General features: G+C 43.6%; 1 protein-coding gene and 3 non-coding genes across 4 annotated transcripts in view; 1 reads left to right on the forward strand and 3 right to left on the reverse strand.

Annotated features, from left to right (window-relative positions):
• LOC144698565 (uncharacterized) overlaps positions 1 to 22,693 on the reverse strand; it is a 160,266-nt gene that overhangs the window by 119,758 nt on the left and 17,815 nt on the right. The gene's annotated exons all lie outside the window — the stretch shown is intronic.
• On the forward strand, positions 1,619 to 1,690 carry trnae-cuc (transfer RNA glutamic acid (anticodon CUC)). The gene has a single exon. It is a non-coding gene; the product is annotated as a tRNA-Glu (tRNA).
• trnan-guu (transfer RNA asparagine (anticodon GUU)) lies at positions 3,898 to 3,971 on the reverse strand. The gene has a single exon. It is a non-coding gene; the product is annotated as a tRNA-Asn (tRNA).
• trnae-uuc (transfer RNA glutamic acid (anticodon UUC)) lies at positions 9,261 to 9,332 on the reverse strand. The gene has a single exon. It is a non-coding gene; the product is annotated as a tRNA-Glu (tRNA).

Genomic DNA, 22,693 nt, shown 5'->3' on the forward strand with positions numbered 1-22,693 from the left:
AAATCCAAGTTTACCTGCAAATTATATTGCCTTGAACTTCTGACCAAAGTAAAGCTCTGCAAACGTCAGTGCCTGGAGCAAATCTGACGTATTTGCTCAGGTGTGGAACCAGCTGAAGCTTTCAATATTGGTTTTCTTAATACCAATTTCCAAATGGGAATTGTTCAATGGCTTGAAAGCGAAAAAACAGGGCTAAGGAGAAAGAGAAGGAAATTGTCATTAATTATAAAGCTCTTTGTACGAAACTGACATAGACACGATGGGTGGAAGGTCCTCTTACTGAGCTGTGCCATTTGATGATGACATTGTTGATCAGTCTGTCTCCAGCATTCCTAATGAGAACAGCCGAATTCCATTTCTTCAAAACAAAGACCCAAAGTGCTGCTGCATGACGTCACCGTTTAACATTCCAGACAGCTCCATTGGGATCTTTACAGCGCAGGGTTTATAGGGGCGAGTGGGGTCATATTCACTTCACATATGATGGAGCTGCGGTTTGAAACCTGGTAAGAGCATTATCCAAGCTTGTTTATTCGAGTGAGTGAAAGTTCGATAAGTTACGTTTGTTGTAAATATGAACACGAGGGTTGGAATCCTGCTGATTAAAGTTTTCACCATTTGTGATTTTAACCAAATTAATTATCAGTTAATTAGAAGGAAACCCATCCAAATACGTCGGTATTTTCTGAATTCCATTCATTTGTCAGCATTCAGGAAATTTGCTTTCGGAAATGGAACAAACACTGAGCCAAGTTGGTGACAGCCTTGCTTTCTGGGTGTGCGTTTCTCCTTAGGCCTCTGTCACTCTCGGTGTATATCTCTCTGTGTCTGTTCCTCTGCGACTGTCAATGTGGTTCACTTCCCTGAGGGGGTTAAAACTTTTTTAACGTCGCAAACTTGATTCACATTCGTACAGGTTAAAATGTCGCTGAGAAAAGTATCAACGTGAAAGATAAAACAGGAGATTAGCCCTTTTTATACATATCCTATAACAGCAACAACTTGTATATATAAAGCGCCTTTAACCTGTTGTAACGTCACAAGGCGTTACCCAAGATCATTATATAACAAAGTGTGACACCGAGCATCATATTCGGTCAGATGACTAAAAGCTCGGTCAAAGGGGGAGGCTTTAAGAACTGTCTTAAAGGAGGAAAGTTAAGATTTCATGTTCCAGCTAACAGCATTGGTTCTTCTCATTGGTGAAGAAGTCACTTGTGTTCAACCTAAACGGACCATTTGGTCGGAGAATTTTGTCTCTGGTGAAGGAGATCGGGAATGAAAAAAAAATTCAAAAGTTGCCTCCATAATCCAAATGTCAAGCCTTATTGGTAGTTTCCCTGATGTCCAGTGACTTGGGATCGGCGCTTCCGTTGGATCAACAGCGAATAGGGTGGAGGGTTTTGGAAATTGAAAGTTACGCAAGTGCAGCTTGTGGGACTATTTCATCTCAGTGTCGATTTCATGTTCCAGCTCACAGCAACCGTTGTTTTCATTGGCTGACGAAGTCGTTTATCTTGAACCTAAACAGGCAGTTTTGTGGTGAAAGAGATCTGAACTGAAAAACAATAGGCAAAAGCAGCATAGATAAGCCAAATCGAAAAACGTTGCTGCAACTTCCCTGGTGGTCTAGTGGTTAGGATTCGGCGCTCTCACCGCCGCGGCCCGGGTTCGATTCCCGGTCAGAGAAGGTCCATTTATTGTATTCGTTGAAACGAGTGCTGATTACTCATTGATTGGAAATGTTTAAAAACTCCACCACGATCAGAGGAGTGAGGGTTTAAATTTCGCCTCAGATCTGGAAAACATCACACTCGTGAGTGGCAGTGAAGGTAATTGGAGAGGGGAAGGGCTGTTTGCAAAGCACTGACTGTAGAAATGTTGGTGTGAGGCGAAATATGGTGGGAGCAGTACGAATTTTGCTGCCTACTGTTTGCATTAGCACAAATATCACTCCTGATGGATCAACCAATCATTACTGCTCTTTGAAAGCAGCACGCCCGGCCGAATGGCCACTTTCGGTGCTGTGACTTTCTATAATTTTCTGTTTCCCAACAGCACGGGTCATTCTGCAATTTTCTAACCCAATCGAGCGAGATGCACTTTCTTACCTTGTATTTGGGTCTTTTGAAACCTAAACACGGAGCAAATTCAGCGAGTTTTCTTGTCATTTCCAGCACGAGATTTGTCACAAGACTAAGTGAGCGACATATTAATGGTGCCAATCCTTCCCTGGAGCTCACCGCGCCCAAAAAGCACTGTTATCATCAGCCTGTTATGCACCTTCTTGCAGTACATCTGCTGAACAAATATAAGCTTATCACAGCTCTGCTTTCTTCACATTGAAACCCAGCGTGAAAATCAATTCAAAAGCTGAACAACTGGGAGGAGAGTGTGACTGTGGATAATCGGCACTGTGCACATTCCTGTAATCAGTATCTGGGAGAACCAGGAAGGTGAGATCCAGGTGTCTCTTTACCCATGAGTTTTACCCATTCCCACGAACGGACTGTGTCTGCATCAAGCAGCTAATTGACCTGGGAGCTGGACGGGCAGAGGGAGCTGGAGGCGAGGCAGGGTCAGAAGCAGAAAGAGATGCGACATGAAATTACTTTGAATTTGATGTGTGTCAGTTGTTTTCAGTGGTGAATTTCTGCCTTGTAAGTTTCACAGGAGCCGCAGTGATTAGTTGGTGTTTTTGTAAAGCATTAAGATGTAAAAGTAAAAAGATAAAAGCAAATTACTGCGAATGATGGAAACCTGAAACAAAAACAGAAAATGCTGGAAAAACTCAGCAGCTGTTGGGAGAAACAGGGTCAATGCTCCCCGTCTGTACGACGCTCATGCAGATTTTTAAACAGCACCCAGCTTGCGGCTCGAACCCACAACCCTGAGATTAGGACTCACATGCTTTACCGACTAAGCTAGCCGGGAACGTGCGGGCCTATTCCGTATCCCAACATGCATGGATGGTTTTGTTGCTTTCCACCTGATATCTCAGCTTGGTCGGAATTTTAAAGTGTGGAATGGAATCGGCTGACAAATGCCCCAAAGTTGCAATGCATTCCTCTCAATCATCAGTAACATCATTCACATCTTCCACTTCTTAGCTGCACCTCCTTCCAAATACTGTGATCCATTTTCCTCAGGATTTTCTCCTGTATTTTATACTTACCTGCTTTGTGTCCTCATTTTGAAATTATTGGCATCAACATCCAACACAAATTGAATTGCAAACTTGATGGACAAACAATGGAAAACAAGTCACTCGGTAACTCAAATCCCATGGTGCTCATTTTCAGATTCGCAACAGTCAGCTTTTCAATAAAATGAAGGGATTTTACAGTGAAAAGATTAGAATGTTAACGTGACTTTTATTTGTGCCTCACTCACTGGGGTATTCTGTAAATGCTGCTCGGAGGTTTAGTGAGCGGGATATAATCTACCTGCGTTTTCCTGAGCCTGTGCTCGGTGAATTGGGAGGTTTGGCCCGGGTTGGAGTATCTTGTGTCCCTGGGATTGGCAGTAACCCGCTGATTGAAGCTGCAGTCGCCGCTTTCTGCTGGCAGAGGGTGATTGGAGAGGGCAGGGCCGGAATATTGCTGCTTTTCCCTGTCTCACTCACTTTGGAAATGAGGAAGAGGGAAGAATTGATGGATTTGTTTGAATCCAATAACATAGATTTCCAGTGTGTTGCATATCGGTACATGGTAGGCCTAATCGTTTTCCCATTACATTTGAAACGAATATTCGAAAGAAAGCTGCTTGCCTGGGAGCTCACTGGATAACAGCGGAGCCGGCAACATTTCTGGAGACTTGACATTCAGTTCAAGGACCTAATGATAACCAGGAACTGTGTGACAATGAAGACTAATGGGGAGAAAACAGTGACAGCTTCGTCCCTGGGTAGCCTCGAACCACCAACCTTTCGGTTAACAGCCGAACGCGCTAACCGATTGCGCCACAGAGACCGACGGAAACAGAGCTAGCATGTCAGCGAGTTAAAGCTGCAGATTTCGGCGAACGGAATGACAGTTGTTCTCTATTAGTTTTACTCTTCCAAAAAAAAGGTTGGGACATTCATTGTGGATACATGGAAACCGTCTGATCCCACCCACTGCAGACACATCCCTGTCACTGGGAACCGGCTCTCCGACAACCGGAGCCGTCTCCCTTCGAGCCTTTCGGTGCCTTGACTGTTACCAAATATTCTGATTGTCCTGAAGCCGAAATTAGGTTTGAATTCCTCATGTGCAGTAACGAGAATCCTTTCACTGTCTCAGATCAGTTAATTTCACTGATAACATCAGAGTCAATGTTCCAGCCTCTTAAAGAAGGGAAAGGTGCCTTGACTGTCTCTGGTCAGTGGGCAGTTCACCCTTCATTCTCCTCTGATTCCGGTTCCCAAAGTCTTTCTGAAGATTCGCAAAGCTGGAGACTGGGTTTTCTGGTTTGGTTCCTTCTCCATTTTCCCACCTGCCGACTGACAATATTTTCCAAAATCTCGTTTTAGTCCTCTGCCTTTCACCATGTCCAGGGATGAGGAAATTTAGTTTGGTGGAGGGGTTACAGAGACCGGGATTGTTCTATTTAAAATAAAGAAGGTTAAACGGAGATTTCACGGAGCTGTTCAAAATGATGGGGGTGGGGGCAGTAGGGACGGGCGCTCTCCACTGACGGGGATCAGTAACCAGAGGACTGGGATTTAAGATAATTAAAGAAGGACAGATTTGCATTTATATAGCGACTTTCCGGACCAGTGGATGTCCCAAACCACTTTCCAGCCAATTGAGTACTTATTTGAAATAAGAACAGAAAATGTTGGAAAACTCAGCAGGTTTCTCTCTCAAAAGATGCTGTCAGACCTGCTGAGTTTTTCCTGCATTTTCTGTTTTCCTTTCTAGATTTCCGCAGTGTTTTGCGTTTATTAAATTGCAGTCATTGTTGCAATGCAGGGAACACGGCAGCCAATCACCGCTCAGGAAACAGTCAAAACCAGGCACGTCACAATGAGCAGACCATGTGCAGTTGGTTGAGGGATAAACACTGACCAGGTCACGTGGCTGCAACGTGAACCCACAAACTATGATTATGGCACTGCCCAGTTTTAAAGCGGAGACCGTTTCATGTGTTAGGCAAGCATGAAAATCACTGCACCACAGAAACAGAAAACAGCACAAAGGCTCAATGGGCTTCACTAAAATGTTAAGCGGTGACGTCATGCAGCAGCACTTTGGGTCTTTGTTTTGAAGAAATGGAATTCGGCTGTTCTCATTAGGAATGCTGGAGACAGACTGATCAACAATGTCATCAGCAAATGGCACAGCTCTACAAGAGGTCTTTCGGACAATCAACCTATGTCAGTTTTGTTCAACGAGCTTTCTAGTTAATCTCAATTTATTTGTCTCTTTCCATAACCCTGATCTTTTTCTCCCTTTCAAGTCATCGTCCAATTCCCTTTTGAAAACTCTGCGTTAAGAAAAAACAATATTGAAAGAGGTGCAGGGCCTTCTGCTGTGTCCATGCAAAATGTATGAAAGTTCACAAAGTTTTCCTGACCCAATGACATGAAGAGTTGGATTCTGAAACCTTTGACAGTTTTCAAATTTTTTGAAATCGTTGATGTCAAATCGAATTATCAAAGAATATTTACCCTGACCAAACGTCTCCTCATTTTTCTCAGTCAATATATACAATCTCATTACCTATTACCAACATTTCATTGAGTAAACACCAGAGTCACAAAGGAAAAAAGAAACATCATTTGAAACATCGAAATGATGAAACATTGAAAAAAGAAGTTAGCAGTGGAGATGATTTCTGTTTGTTACAAAGTGCAGGATGATCTGATTAACTGGCGGAGCTGGTTCAAGTTTCCCAATGACCTTCCCCTGCTCCTTAGCTTCTGTTCTTTTCGTTGACAATACCAGTGAATGAAATTATAAATAACCCTTTTTAATGTGATAGCGGAGCCGAGCAGTCTAAATCGCTGGATTAAGACTCTAGTCTTTACAGAAACGTAGGTTCGAATCCTACCGTCAGCAAACGTTCAAGTTATCGTCCTTTTAGGACCTGCAGCAGTCCCATTTGAACCAACAGAACCCAACTCACATTAAACCCAGCGGAGTGTGCGGTGTTTTACTTTGATCGGGGGAATGAGGAGAGACAATATAAATATGAGTTGTTGTAGGAAAAAGGCCGGGTGTGGAATTACAGTCGGTCAGTTGTTCTTCCAGAGAGTCGCCATGTGAACAATATGCTGAATGACCGTCTGATGTAGCCGTCTATGATTTTATACAAACTACATTCATGCAAATCTGGGACTTGGATTCGCGACTGAGTTGTTAAGGCAACAGGTTTTGAATCTATTGGGGTCTCCACAGGTGGGCTGGAATCCTGACAACTACTCTTATTACCATTCCTGAATTTTACTGTGTGCCTGCACAATTAAATGTCGATTAAGTTGAATAAAAAACATCCAAAGCCCCCAGCGTTCTCTAATTTCCATTCTTCTGCAAACGTTCACAAAAGTTACAGCTAGGAATGGAACAAAAACAGAGCCAGGTTGGTGTCATGCTTGCTTTCTGGATGTTTGCCTCGCCTTAGAGACAAACCCTTGCCCTCTGTCACTCTCAGTGTATATTCCCGTGTGTGTGTCAATGCGGTTCAGTTCCCCATTTCACCATCCAAACATTATTCACGTTCGTTGTGTGGCTTCATATTAAAATAGTACAGAGAATAAAAAGAGCAGTTTTAAAATATTCAAGAGGAGTTTTCTTTCTTTTTTTTGAATGAAGACTTTTCAGCTTCTGAGGGTCGGTGTGGTGCAAAGTGGAGGATGATCGAAATTGTCACAGAGCACCATTTAAACAGACAGACACCGAGTCCGTGTGGTTGAGTGGGTAAGGCAATGGACACATCGAAAGAATGAACTTTTAAATACAAATTGTCCAAACTGAAATCACTCGGAAATTAGGAACTGTTTCTACTGCTGCCGGGTGTTGGAAGGAAACGGAAAATAAAAGTTGATTCACAAATGTTCCAGGAACGGATAGGTTATAATCACCAGGAAAGGCTGAACAGCCTGAAGCTCTTTTCTCCAGAAAGGAAAAGGCTGAGAGATGACCTGATAGAAATGGGATGCTTTGTCCCTGTTTCCTCAGAGATTCGAGGTGAAATTTATTCAATCAGCTGCAGATTTACATCTGCTGAATCGGCATCAAACAAACCATGAAATGTTTAGGAAGATAGAAAGAAAGATTCTACATTGTGATGGATTTCTTAAGATCGAATTTTCTCATCTACTGAATCAGCATTTTTATCAAACTCTCTCCGCTTTTAGATTACAACAGTGACTACATTTCAAAAAGATTTAATTGGCTCTAAAGGGCCTCCCGTTGTCCTGTGTTGGTGAAAGGCTCTGTTTAAATGTAAGTCTTTATTTCTCTCTTTCTGTCTGTCAATCTAAGTTAACGATCACGTGGAATGGTGAAGTGTATCTGTTCCTTTCAGTGTCTACCACTCTCTCTCCCTCTGTCTGCCGCTTTTTGTCCCTGTATATCTGCCTCGCTCTCTTTCACTCTCTCAGTTTCTCTGCCTGTGTCTCTATCTCTGTTCACTTTTGTGCTCTTTGTTCCCTCCATCCACTCGCTGTCTGTGTGCAACCAAGATTCACTGGATTGATTCCTGAGTGACAGTGAACATGTTGAGAGGCTGTTTCCCCCTGGCTGGAGCGTCTAGAACTGGGCTCACATTCTCCGGATAATGTGCCAGCCATTTAGGACTGAGGTGAGGAGACATTTCTTCACTCAAAAGCTTGTGAATCTTTGGAATTCTGTAGCCTGGAGCTCTGTGGAACCTCGGTCGATGAGTATATTGAAGGCTGAGATTGATAAATGTTTGGACTTTAAGTGAATGAAGGGCTATCGGGATCGGATGGGAAATTGGTGCTGAGCTTGGGGATCTGACATGATCTTATTAAGTGGTAGCGGAGGCTCGAGGGGGCTTATGGCTAATTCCTCTTCCTTTTTCGATGTTTTTAATGTTCTGTTTCAGTGGAAACACCATCAAGGCGACGGGAAACAGCAGGTTGTGAGAGGTAGCCTTGCCGAATGGCCTCAGACGCTGGATTCAGGTTCCATTATTTGTGGATCCGCTGCCAAAGCTATAGGTGGTTCACCTGTTGGTCACTTTGAATGCTCTCCTCTGACGACAAAGTGCCAGCTCAAAGTGAATGCAGGCGTGTATTGGGTTTAATTTTAACTGGGAGAAGGAGGAGAGGCAATACAAATATTAATTGCTTTTGTGAGAATGCACGGCAGTGGAAGTAGTTGAGTTTTCTTCCAGACAGCCAGCACGGAGAAGATGGGCCGAAAGCCCGCCTCTCTGCTGTAGTCATCTTATACACCAACAACAGTAACCTGTCCATAGGGCCAGTTGCCGTGGCCAAGTGGTTAAGGCGATGGAGTTCAAATCCATTGGGGTTTCCCGCTGCTCATTATTCCTGGTTTTAACTCTGTGTCTACAGAATTAATTATCGGTTAGATTCAATCAAATCCATCCAAGCACCAAAGCATCCAAGGGGGTTTTCCTATTTCCGTTCATTCACGAAAACGTTCACGAAACTTGTCGTAGGAGAACAAAAACAGAGCCAGGTTGGTGACATGCTTGCTTTCTGGGTGTTTGTCTCTCCTTAGAGGCAAACCATTGCCCTCTGTCACTCTCGGTGTACATGTCTGTGTGTGTTCCTCCGTGTGTGTCCATGTGGTTCAGTTCCCGAGGGGGTGAACACATTTTTCCCATCACACACTGTATTCACATTAGTTGTGCAGTTTCATATCAAAATGTTACAGAGAAAAATATCAGGATGGAAAATGCAGGAGGAGTTTGCAATGTTTGGAAGGATGTGCAGCTAAAAAGTGGAAGATTAAGCGAGGAGTTTTCTCCTCATTTAACACGAGATTTGGGACCAAATCTGGGAGATATTTGTGTCGATGTAAACGGTAAAATCTTCCCTATTACCGCTATATTTTCCCTTACACCATCCTTTCTATTGTCAGCGCTTTGCAGCCGATCACTGCCCTTCTCTCATTCCCTATCTTCACCTCTGTGTTGGTTCCTTTCCGGTTGTGACTGGATGGCATTTCCAACTCTGATGCAAAACTCGAGCTTACACTGATTTCGGCAAATGTGATCTGCATTTCTCTCAGGAAATTATCCAATCTCATTTCCACAGTTTGCACGAGGTCAGCAAATTATCATTCCCTGACCGGGAATCGAACCCGGGCCGCGGCGGTGAAAGCGCCGAATCCTGACCACTAGACCACCAGGGAAACTACACTGAATTTTTACAACCTGGTTTATCGATGCCAACTGTGCCTTTTATTTTTATTTCCGACCCCTTTCAGCAGAGACATGTTTCAAATGAACAAAAGAACATGAGATAAAGGAGCAGGAGTCGACCATTCGGCCCCTCAAGCCTGCACTGCCATTCAATAAGATGATGGATGATCTGCCCAGGCCTCAACTCCTCTTTTGTGCCAGCTCCTCATAGCCCCCAACTCCCCTATATTTCAAAAATCTATCTACCTCCTCTTTAAATACTTTCAGTGATCTAGCCTCCACAACTCTCTGGGGTTGAGAATTCCAGACATTTACTACCCTCTGAGAGAAGAAATTCCTTCGCATCTCAGTTTTAAATGAGTGTCCCCTTATTCTGTAACTATGTTCCCTAGATCGAGTGGAAACGCCTTCTCTACATGAACCTGTCAAGCCTCCTCAGAATCTTGTAGGTTTCAATAAGATCACCCCTCATTCTTCTAAACTCTAATGAATAAAGACTTAACCTGTTTTGCTGTTCTTCATCCCAAAAAGTAGCCTGTTGAATCTATTTTGAACTGCCTCCAATGCCAGTATATCCTTTCTTAAATACAGGGGCCAAAATTACACACAGCATTCCAGATGCGGCCTCACCAACACCCTGCACAGCTGTAACAAGACTTCCAGATTTTTAAACTCCAACCACGAGCAAAACAGGCCAACATTCCATTTACCTTCTTAATTACTTGCTGCACCTGCATGCTAACCTATTGTGCTTAATGCACAAGAACGCCCAGATCCATCTGTGCTGCACGTTTTTGGAGTCTCTCTCCATTTAAATAATAGACTGCCTTTTGATTCTTCCGTCCAAAGTGCATCACCTCACACTTTCCTACATTAAACTCCATCTGCCAAGTTTTTTGCCCACTCACTCAACCAATCTATACCCCCTTGCAGATTCCTTATGTCCTCATCACAAAATGCACTCCTACCTATTTTTGTATCGTCAGAAAATTTGGTTACATTACACTCTGCCCCTCCTCCAAGTTATTAATATAGATAGTAAATAATTGAAGCCCTCGGATTGGTCCTTGTGGCACTCCGCTAGTTAGGTCTTTCCAACCTAAAAGATCCTGACTCTTTGCCTTCTGTGTGTGAAATTGGGCTCTTTACATTGCAGGGTTTGTGTAGGGTAATAGGGATCACGGTCTCTCACACACGGAAAGTTTCCCCGCTACATTGCAGGGTTTGTGTAGGGTAATAGGGATCACGGTCTCTCACACACGGAAAGTTTCCCCGCTACATTGCAGGGTTTGTGTAGGGTAATAGGGATCACGGTCTCTCACACACAAAAAGATTCCCCGCTTGAAGCATTAACAGTATTAAATGTAGGGAAAGGTTGCATCATTCCCGTTTGATGTTGAATAGTAACTGGAAGCATCATCTCAAAACAAAGTGACATTTATACTTCTCCAGGTTTTGAATGATCTTCTGAACAATGCATCGCTCGGAAATTAGAGGGAAAGATGGGGGCGGATTTGCTGTAAGTTTGTTCGCACATGTGTGAGGTGTTGAATGAGCTGCTGATGTGCTCTGTCACCTGATGATTCTAATGTTAGATCAATTTCTCTGCCGCATGGCTAAGGTTTTCCGCCGAATTATACTTCCACTAAACAAGGTCCTGCAGTGCAATAAGATAGCACAGTTTGATATTCTGCAAGGAGCTGCATGTTGCTTTCGTAGCCTAGTAGTTATCACATTTCCTTTACACGGGGAAGATTCTCTGGTTGGAAACTCACATTAGAACTGGCAACATTTGTGGAAAACTTTCCTGCCGCCATTGACAACCCGGATCCGTATGACAATGAGTGTTGATGGGGAAAAAAAAACATCGGAAGTTTCGTCCCCGAGTGGTTTTGAACCACCAAACTTTCAGTTGGAAGAACACGCTAATCAATTTTGCTGCAGGAACTGATACAACTTCCTGTCTTCCTTGTACAAGCACAGCCAAATCTCTTTGTAAATCACTGCACACGTTCTCACCTTTTCAAACATGTCCTGCTTTGTTGCTTTTTAAAAATTACTTTTACGACCAAGTGAGTTACTTCAGTCTTTGCTACATTTTTCTCCGTCTGCCGTCTTGTTAGCCAAGCACCTCTTATATATTATAAAAACAGAAAATGCTGGGAAAACTCAGCTGGTCTGACAGCATCTGTGGAGAGGGAAACAGTGTTAACTTTTCGATTCCATGTGACCCCTCTTCAGAGCTGAAGAGAAGTAAAAAGTGATGGGGTTTATACTGTTCAAGTGGGGCAGGGTGGGGAGGGGGAGGGGAGGGTAGAGCAGGTGAAGCTGGGTAGAAGGTCAGCGAGAGGTGGGAGCAAAGGAGAGACTGACAAACGTATCATGGACACAAGAAAAAGGGAGTGTTAATGGCAGTGGTGAGGGCTGAAGAAGGTGCTGATAGTCGCATAAAAGAACGAAAGCAGAATGTGTGAATAGCAGAACAAGGGTCAGCACTCTGTGAAAGAACAACATGGAACAAGTAACAGATGGTGCTTTTGGAGTTGGGGTTGGATGGAGTGAGAGGGAAGTAGTTGGGAAAAAATGATTAAAAAGGGGATAAAAAGGGGTATGAAATAACGAATAAATGAATAAAACATAAGTAAATAAAATACATTTTTATAAAGGGATTTTAAAAACTGTGAAAATGGAGGAGAGAGTTCATGGTCTGAAGTTGTTCAACTCAATGTTAAGTCCAGAAGGCTGCAAAGTGTCTAAGCGGAAGATGAGGTGCTGTTCCTCCAGTTTGTGTTGAGCTTCACTGCAACATTGCAGCAGGCCAAGGACAGACATGTGGGCATGAGAGCAGGATGGGGTGTTGAAATGGTAACCGACAGGAAGGCCTGGGTCATGCTTGTGGACAGACTGAAGGTGTTCTGCAAAGTGGTCACCCAGTCTCCGTTTGGTCTCCTCAATGTAATAGTTGCAGATGTACAACTTGCTATTTCCAAAACCCACCAACTTAATCAATGCGGCTCCTCTGAAACTTTCAATGCAAATATTGATCCTTTATAAGGTGCCATTCCCAGAACTATACACAGTCCTCCAGTTGTGACCTAACCAGGGCTTTGTATAGCTGTAGCAAACCTTTCCCTCTTTTCTATAAGAGCCTCTGAAACAGGTTGTACAGCAAGAGGAATAGGAATATATATGTCGACTAAGAAAATGAGGAGATGCTTGATCGGAATAAATTTTGTTAAAAAAATTAAATCCAAATCAACAGTTTAAGTACTTTTTTTGTTCAAAAACTATGTAATAATCCTAAGTGCAATTCTTGGTGTCATTGGGTGAAGGAAACTTTGGTAACGCTTCAGAATTTAGCAGACTGGGCACTGTAGAAGCTCCTTCTCATCTTTCAATATCATTTTTATTAAATCAGTATTTTCCAAGTGAAATTGGAGAATGAGTTGAGAGGGGGAAATCGGGATTATGCAGTGATGGAAGGAAAATCGGATGAATGAGGAGGCTCTTTGTAAAAAGCTTAGGCATGGAAAGGATGAGTGGGAGGATCTCTTACTGCGCTGTGCCATTTGATGATGACATTGTTGATCAGTCTGTCTCCAGCATTCCTAATGAGAACAGCCGAATTCCATTTCTTCAAAACAAAGACCCAAAGTGCTGCTGCATGACGTCACCGTTTAACATTCCAGCCAGGTGCCTGCGCAGTTCAGAGGAGACAAGTAACATCCGAGGTTTATCTGTAACTCAGAAAATTGAAGCGAGGGAAACTCAAGAAAATTACAATCGCCAGGGAAGTGATACCGAGTAAATTGTTGGAGGTGCGGGTTCACAAACCCTCGGGTCCTGATGGGCTTTATCGTAGCATCTTAAAAGAAGTGCCAAGTAAGATATTTGATATTTTCGTTTTAATTTTCCAAATTCAATATATTTGGGCAAGATTCCATGAGATTGGAAAACAACAAATGTAATACGTTGGCTCAAAAAGTGAGAGAGACAGGAAACAGGAAACTGCAGGGCAGTCAGTTTAACATCTGTCAGAAGGAAAAGGTTCGATGCTATTTTTAGTGACGTTATGGCAGGACACATTAATAAATTCAAGGTAATCAGGCAGAGTCAACATGGTTTTGTTAAAGGAAAATCGTCTTTGACCAATTTGTTAGAGTTCTTTGAACTAGCATATATTATGGATAATGGAGAACTGGTGGATGTGCTGTACTTAGGTTTCCAGAAGGCATTTGATAAAGTGACACATCAAGTGTTTTTTGCGGAAAGTAAAAGTTCATAGTGGAGGGGGTAATAGATTGGAATGGATAGAAGATTGGCTAGCTAACAGGAAGCAGAGATTAAGAAAAATGGCTCACTGTCTTGTTGGCAGGATCAGTGGTATGTCAAAGGGATCGGTGCTGGGGCCTCGGCTTTTTACAATGTGTATAAATGAGTTGGATGAATGGCCCAAGGAATGGTTGCTAAATATGCTGACGACAGAAAGATAGTTGGAAAAGTAATTTGTGGAGTTGACATAAGGACCTGAAAAGGGACATAGATAGATTAAATGAATGGATAAAGATCTGGTAAATGGAATATAATGTGGGCAAATGTGAAATTGTCCATTTTGGTAGGAAGAATGAAAAAGCATATTATCTAAATGGTGAAAGATTGCCGGGCTCTGAGATGTAATGGTTAGCATGCAAACATAGCAAGTAATTAGGAAAGCTAATAAAATTATATTGTCGCTGGACTAATAGTCAAGGGAGCCAGGGTAACACTCCGGGTTCGAATCCCAAACAGCCCTTCTCTGCCTCTTTCATTCCCACACTCTGCCTCTGTGTTTGTTCTCGACTGTGATATTTCCACTGTAATTAGTGAAACGAGTGTGGATTGCTGTAAATACCTGTCTGGTTCACTAATGCCCTTTAGGGAAGGAAATCTTACCTCGTCTGGCCACACGTGACTCCAGGCCCACAGCACTGTGGTTGACTCTTAAAATACCCCCTGAAATGACCACTCAATTGTAACAAAGATACATAAAAGGAATGAACTGACTACCCAGTATTTGACCAAGGCACTGGAAGCGACAATGGCAATCTCAGCCCTGTCGACCCTGCAAAGTACTCCTTACCAACATCTGCCTAACAGACTAGTCAAGCAAACAGCCTGACATATGGAAGCGTACCTTACAGATAATGCCTCAGACACCACCATCTCTGGGTATATCCTGTCCCACCGAGGACAGGCCCAGCCGAGGTGGCAGCACAGTCGGGAGGGAATTGCCCTAGGAGTCCTCAATATTGATTCTGACCCCATGAAGTCTCCATGAAACAGGTCAAATGTGGGCAAGGAAAGCCTCGTGTTGATTAGCACGTATCATCTTCCCTCAGCTGATGAATCAGTGCTCCTCCATGTTGAACAGCATTTGAAGGTGGCAAGGGCGCACAATGTATTCTGGGTGGGAGACTTCAATGTCCATCGCCAAGCATGGCTCGGTTGTGCCACTACTGGCCGAGCTGGCTTAGTCCTAAATAACATAGCTGCTAGACTGGGTCTATAGCAAGTGGTGAGCGAAAAACATACTTGACCTCATCCTCACCAACCTGCCTGCCTCAGATGCATCTGTCCATAACAGTATTGACAGGGGTGACTGCTGCACAGTCATTGCGGAGACGAAGTCCCCGTCTTCACATTAACAATATCCTCCACCGTGTTGTGTGGCACTACCACCATGCTAAATGGGATAGATTTCGAATAGATCTAGACTCGGAATCCAGGAGACACTGTGGGCCATTGGACTTGAACATAATCTGTAACCTCATGGCCCTGCATATCCCTCACTGTACCATCGCCAGCAAGCCAGGGGATCAACCCTGGTTCAGTGAAGAGTGCAGGAGGCCATGTCAGGAGCAGCACCAGGCATACCTAAACATGAGGTGTCAACCTGGTGAAGATACAACAAAGGGCTACTTGCATGCCAAACAGCATAAGCAGCAAATGATGGACAGGGCTAAGTGATCCCACAACCAATGAATCGGATCTAAGCTCTGAAGTCCTGTGACAATCAGTCGAGAATGGTGGTGGACAATTAAGCGAATCACTGGAAATGGAGGTTCCACAAATATCCCCAAACTCAATGATGGGGGAGCCTAGTACATCAGTGGAAAAGATAAGGCATTTGCTACAATCTTCAGCCAGAAGTGCCGAGTGGGTGGTCCATCGGCATCCCCCAGAGGTCCCCAGCATCACAGATGCCAGTCTTCAGCCAATTCGATTCACCCCACGTGATATAAAGAAGCGACTGAAGGCACTGGGTACTTCAAAGGCTATGGACCCTGACAATATTCTGGCAATAGTACTGAAAACTTGTTCTCCAGAACTTACCGCGCCCTTAGCCATGCTCTTCCAGTACAGCTATAACACTGGCATCTATCTGGCTATGTGGAAAATTGCCCAGGTATGTCCTGTACACAAAAAGCAAGACAAATCTAACTCAGCCAATTACCGCCCCATCAGTCTACTCTCTGCCATCAGTAAAGTAATGGAAGGGGTCACTGACAGTGCTATCAAACAGCACTTACTTAGCCATAACCTGCTCACTGATGCCCGGTTTGGGTTCCGCCAGGGCCACTCAGCTCCTGATCTCATTATAGCCTTAGTTCAAACATGGACAAAAGAGCTGAACTCCAGAGGTGAGGTGAGAGTGACTGCCCTTCACATCAATGCAACATTTGGCTGAGTGTGGCATCAACGAGCCCTAGCAAAACTGGAGTCAATGGGAATCTGGGGGGAATACTCTCCACTAGTTGGTGTCATGCCGAGCACAAAGGAAGATGGTTGTGCTTGTTCGAGGTCAGTCATCTCAGCTCCAGGACATCACTGCAGGAGTTCCTCAGGGTAGTGTCCTCAGCCCAACCATCTTCAGCTACTCCATCAATGACTTTCCGCCCATCATAAGGTCAGAAGTGGGGATGTTCGCTGATGATTGCACAATGTTTAGCACCATTCGCGACTACTCAGTTACTGAAGCAGTCTATGTCCAAATGCAGCAAGGCCTGGATAGTATCCAGGCTTGGGATGACGAGAGGCAGATAACATTCGTGCCACACAAGTATCATGCAATGACCATCTCCATCAAGAGAGAATTCATTCATCACCCCTTGATGTTCAAGGCATTACCATCACTGAATCCCCCAGTGTCAATATCCTCGTTGTTACCATTGACCAGAAACTGAACTGGACTAGCCATATAAATACTATAGCTACAAGAACAGGTCAGAGGCTAGGAATCATGCGATGTGTAACTCATCTCCTAACTCTCGCAAAGCCATCTACAAGGCATAAGTCAGATGTGTGATGGAATACTCTCCACTTGCCTTGCTGAGTGCAGCACCCACAACACTCAAGGAGCTTGAGACCATCCAGGACAAAGCAGCCCAATTGATTGGCACTGCATCCACAAACAATCACTCCCTCCTCCACCGACGCACCGTAGCAGCGTTGTAGATGCATTGCAGGAATTCACCAAGGCTCCTTAGGCAGCACCTTCCAAACCCACGACCGTAACCATCCATAAGGACATGAGCAGCAGCTAGATGGGAACGACACCACCTGGAAGTTCTCTGCCAAGTCACTTACCATCCTGACTTGCAAATATATTGCCGTTCCTTCACTGTCGCTGGGTCAAAATCCTGGAACTCCCTTTCTAACAGCACTGTGGGTGTACCTACACTACACGGACTGCAGCGGTTTAAGAAGGCAGTTCACCACCACCTTCTCAAGGACAACTAGGGATGGGCAATAAATGCTGGCCTAGCCAGCGATGCCCACATCCCGAGAATGGATAAAACAAAGAAAAATATCAGCATGAAAGATATAATAAGAGATTGGCCCTTTCTATGTATATCCTACAACAACAACTTATATTTATAAAGCGCCTTTAACCAAATGAAACGTCACAAGGCGTTCCCCAGGAGGATTATATAACAAAGTGTGACACCGAGCCACATATTCAGTCAGATGACTAAAAGCTCGGTCAAAGGGGAGACTTTAAGCACTGTCTTAAAGTAGGAAAGTATCGACTTCATGTTCCAGCTAACCGCAATGGTGCTTCTCATTAGTGAAGAAGTCACTTGAGTTCAAGTTTAACAAGACGGAGAAAGTTTTCTCTGGTGAAGAGATCGGGAATGAAAAAAAAGCCAAATATTCAGTTTATTGCTAGTTTCCCTGATGACAACTGACCAGGAATCGGCGCTTCCATTGGACCAACAGCGAATAGGGTGGAGGGTTTTGGAAATTGAAAGTTACACATGAGCAGCTTGTGGGACTATTTCACCTCACTGTCAATTTCATGTTCCAGCTCACAGATACCGTTATTTTCATTGACTGAAGAAGTCGTTTGTGTTGAACCTAAACAGGCAGTTTTGTGGTTTAAGAGATTTGAGATGGAACAAAAAGAGGCAAAAGCAGCATAGATAAGCCAGCTCGAGAAATGATTTGGTCGCTTCCTTGGTGGTCTAGTGGTTAGAATTTAGCACTTTCACTGCTGCGGCCCGGGTTCGATTCCTGGTGAAAGAATGAAGGTTTGTGGATTTCGAGAAATTGTTTAAGCAAGTATTGATAACTTACTGATTGAAAATATTTAGCAGCTCTGCCAGAAGCAGCAGAGTGAGAGTATCGCCTCGGAGCTAGAAAAATCAGACTTGGAACAGGTGGAGAACACAGAGGTGGAGTGAGGGAAAGGCTGAAGTGTAGGGCTGGTTGTAAAGCACTGACCAGAGATATTGGTGCGAGGCAAAATATGGGTGGGAGGAGGACAAATGTTGCTCTCTACTGATTGTACCGTCACAACTATCACTCCTGATCACTCACCCTGCTCTTTGAAAGCAGCAAGAATGGCCTCTTTCTTTGCTCTAACTTTTTATAATTTTATGTTTCCCAACAACACGGGTCATTCTGCCATTCATTAACCCGCTCGAGCGAGATGTACTTTCTTACTTGTATTCGGCTCTTAACAAACCAAAACACGGAGAAAATTCAGCGAATTTTCTTGTCATTTCTAGTACCAGGTTTGTCACGAGACTAACTGAGCGACACATAAATGGTGCCAATCCTTCACTGGAGCTCACCACGTCCAAAGAGCACTGTTACCATCAGCCTCTTATGTACCTTCTTGCAGTGCATCTGCTGAACAATATGTTTATCACAGCTCTGCTTTCTTCACATTGAAATCCAGTGTGAAAATATGAACAATTTCAAAGCTGAACAACGTACTAGAACGTGCTCGTACAACGTACAAACGGACTTGAAGGAAAGTGTGACTGTGGATAATAGGCACTGTGGACATTCCTGTAATCAGAATTTGGGAGGATCAGGAAGATGAGATCCTGGTGTCTCTTTACCCTGCAAGATTGTCTGCAAACCTATCGCCTTGCGTCTTATTTTCCCACGAACTGACTCTGTCTGCATCCAGCAGCTAATTGACCTGGGAGCTGGACACGAGACAGGGACAGAAGCAGAAAGAGATGCGACATGAAAGTGCTTTGAATTTGATGTCTGCCAGTTGCTTTCAATGGTGAATGCCTGCCTTGCAGCGATTAGTTGGAGGTTTTTTCCCCTTTTTGAAAGAAGCAAGATTTTAAAAGTCCCACAGCGCCCAGCGTAGGGCTCAAAACAACGGCCCTGAGATTAAGAGTCACATGTTCTACCGACTGAGCTAGCTGGGCAAGTGATCAAGGTCTGCTTCATATCCCAACACACATGGAGACACTTGTTGCTTTCAACCTGATACCTCAGCTTGTTCCGAATATCAATGTGTGTAAGGTAATCACCCTACAAAAGCCCCAAGGTTGCAATGCATTCCTCTCAATCATTAATAACATCATTCACATCTTCGACTTCTTAGCTGCACCTCCTTCCAAACATTGTGATCCATTTTCCTCAGGATTTGTTCCTGGATTTAATATTTATCTGCTTTATGAACTCATTTTGAAATCAGATTATCTTCAACATCCACACAAATTGAATTGCAAACCTGACGGACAAACAATGGAAAACAAGTAACTCAGTCACACAAATCCCATGGTGCTCATTTTCAGATCTTCAACAGTCAGATTTTCAATGAAATGAAGTAATTTTACAGTGAAATGACTTGGAAAGGTGGTGCGATTTTTATTTGTGACTCACTCACTCGGGAATTCTTTAAATGCTGCTCGGAGGTTTAGTGACCGGGATATAATTTACCTACGTTTTCCTGAGCCTGTGCTCGGTGTATTGGGAGGTTTTGCCCGGGTTGGAGTATCTCGCGTCCCAGGGATGGGCAGTAACCCGCTGACTGAAGCTGCAGTCGCCGCTTTCTGCTGGCAGCGGGTGATTGGAGAGTGCGGGGCCGGAATATTGCTGCTTTTCCCTGTCTCACTCACGGTGGAGCTGAGGATGAGGGAATCGTTGATGGGTTTGTCTGAAACCAATAATTTCTTAGATTTCTACTGGGTTAGATGAAGGTACATATTTTTCAAAAAGCTGTTTGTGCTGGAGCTCACTGGACAACAGTAGATCTGGAACCCTTTTGGGGATATTATCTTGTAGCCCACGTACCCAATGACAACCCTGAACTGCGTGACAAAGAATGCTGATGGGGGGAAAACAGTAAAGTCTTCACTTCTGCATTGTCTTGAATCACCAACCTTTCAGTTAACAAGAAAACACACTGACCAATTGTGCCTCAGAGAATTATACAAGTTCAGACTACAAGGTATCCTAACCAGGGTGTCAGTGAGTCAAATCTTCAGATTGCCACTACCCAGATGACTATCGCTCTCTATCCGTCTTGCGCTTCCAAAATAAAAGTTGGGTCACTCATTGTGAACACATGGAAACAGTCTGATCTCGCCCACTGCAGGCCCATCCATATCACTGGGAACCAGCTCTCCTACAACCGGTGCCGTCTCCCTTCAAGCCTCTCGCTGTATTGTCTGTTTCCAAGTATTCTGATTGTCCCGAAGCCAATATTAGGTTTGGATTCCTGATGTGCAGTAACGAGAATCATTTAAATGTCTCAGATCAGTTAATTTCACAGATAACATCAGAGTCAATTTTCCATAGTCTTAAAGAAGAGGAAGGTGTCTTAACTGTCTCTGGTCAGTCGGGATGTTCACCCTTCATTCTCTGATTCCATTCCTGAAAGCGGATTTTCATTTTCTCTTTGAGTTCCTTGACTACATCTGGCAGCATCTTTGATTTGAGAGGCATAATTTATAGTTCAGATGTAATGCAGTTCCGATGAAAGATTACAGACCTGAAATGAAAACTATGTTTATCTCTCCACAGAGGCTACCAGGTCTGCTGAGAATTCCAGTATTTTCTGTTTTTATTTCAGATGACCAACATCTGCAATATGTTGCTTTTCTTTACCTGATTAGTGAAACATATAAGATTCTGAGTGTACCTGGCAGGGCGGATGTTGAGAGGATGTTACCTCTTGTGGGAGAATCTAGAACTAGGGGTCATTGTTTAAAAATAAGCGGTCACCCATTTAAAACAGAGAGGCAAAGTTTTTTTTTCTCAGAGAGTCATGAGTCTTTGGAACTCTCTTCCTGAAAAAACTATGGAAGCAGAGTCTTTGAATATTTTTAAGGCAGAGATGGATATATTCTTGGTAAGCAAGGGGGTGATTGATTATCGGGGGTAGACGGGGTACAGATTTCAGGTTACTGTCAGGCCAGCCATGATCTTATTAAATGACAGAGCAGGCTTGAGGGGCCTAATGGCCTACACCTGCTCCGTGTTCTTATGTAGTGTTAAGGATGTGGAACCCATTACCAGCAGATTTCGAGATCCATGTCTGAGCTGAAAACGTGCAGGTAAGCTCACATTGTAAACAGATTGTTCACCAGGTGGAAATAGAAAGGGATTCGCCCTATCATCCCAATTACTGACACAGCAACACAGTCTCGCTGGTGTTTTGACTGATGCAGTTGGTAAAGCGGAGTTATTTAAAATTCCCAGAAGGAAACCTTAAACATCTGTCACAACCTATCATTTTAAGTGTTATGTTTGAGATGCGACCCTAAATTCAGGAATCAGCTCTCGAAGTTTTAAATTAAACAAAATGAAACATTTTATTAATTTACACAGATGAGAATGCATATACACATGGCTACAAATTATTACTCTCAGAACTTTTGAAAAATTCCCAAACTAATCTCCATTAAGGCAACAGCAACCCATAGACTTAACCAGACACCAGGCAAAGCATTTTCACCATACGAATTCAAAATGAGGTTCTTTTCATTTGTTCCTTGTGGAGTCAATTGGAGGCTTGCAGCTGCCTTTTGATCTCACGTTGCCTCTGTTCTGCACACCCAAAATGATTGTCTTGTTATAACTACCATTACTGATTGAATGCAAATTCTCATTTTCCCACCAGCCTCTTTGAACACACCCTTTTAACAATGAAAGTCCTTTCATAATACCAATTTTATTAAAAAATATAAATATATTGCTTGGTAGCTGCTAGGTAGGTGTCCATTTTCACCCTACTTCTTGAATGCTCTATTAAAAAATGCAAATGCACGTTATTCCTCTTCCATCTCAAAACTAGCACACATCAAAGCACCCAGGCTAGCTGGCCTTAATCCTGATAAGACACACCCACAGACTAAACCTCTATTTTAAAATAAAAGTATTTTCCAAAATATTATGTACATTAACAGCTGCATGACACCGGTGGGAGGCCATTCAGATACTTCATGTGAGCAAAGGGCTTTATTCAGTTTGCCCACATGTTAACACTCCATCTTTAAAGGTTCAAAGGATTTGATCCACAATCAGAGGATTGCTAGTGGCAAAAGACGGTTTAAAAGCCACCAACTCATCCCATCTGCTGAGATTCCGCTGAGTTCAGATCTAACTCTAGGGGTTTGTTCTGCTGTTCATTACACCCAGGAGAGAATAATGGTGGAGCCCAGAGTAATTTGGTCGCTGTATCAATTGATTCAACAATTTGATGCCTTTCCCCAATGGCACCCATCGTATCTGATTACATGACAGAGGTTTCTATCCGACATTTTCGCCCTTCAATGGCGGATCGATCACCCGGTATTCGCTGCGGGAGAGAATGTGCCCTATTCTCACGAGAAAAGTTCCTTGCACATGCGCACTGTTGTATGTGCTTGGAGCGTGCGCAATGCGGTCTGTTTCATGAGCATGCGCAGTGCTGGTCTGAGACTGAAGCTGCTCGGAGCCGGAGAGGGAATATCGAGTGGAGCAAATAACAGAGTTAGTGGGTGTGTGAGAAGGAATGGAGCCAGCGGAGTGGGAATGGAGGCTTCATAAAGACACAGTGCAGGTTGAAGACCCCAAA

This window comes from Cetorhinus maximus, chromosome 23 (assembly GCF_964194155.1).
Source record: "Cetorhinus maximus chromosome 23, sCetMax3.hap1.1, whole genome shotgun sequence".
In the NCBI taxonomy this organism is placed as follows: domain Eukaryota; kingdom Metazoa; phylum Chordata; class Chondrichthyes; order Lamniformes; family Cetorhinidae; genus Cetorhinus; species Cetorhinus maximus.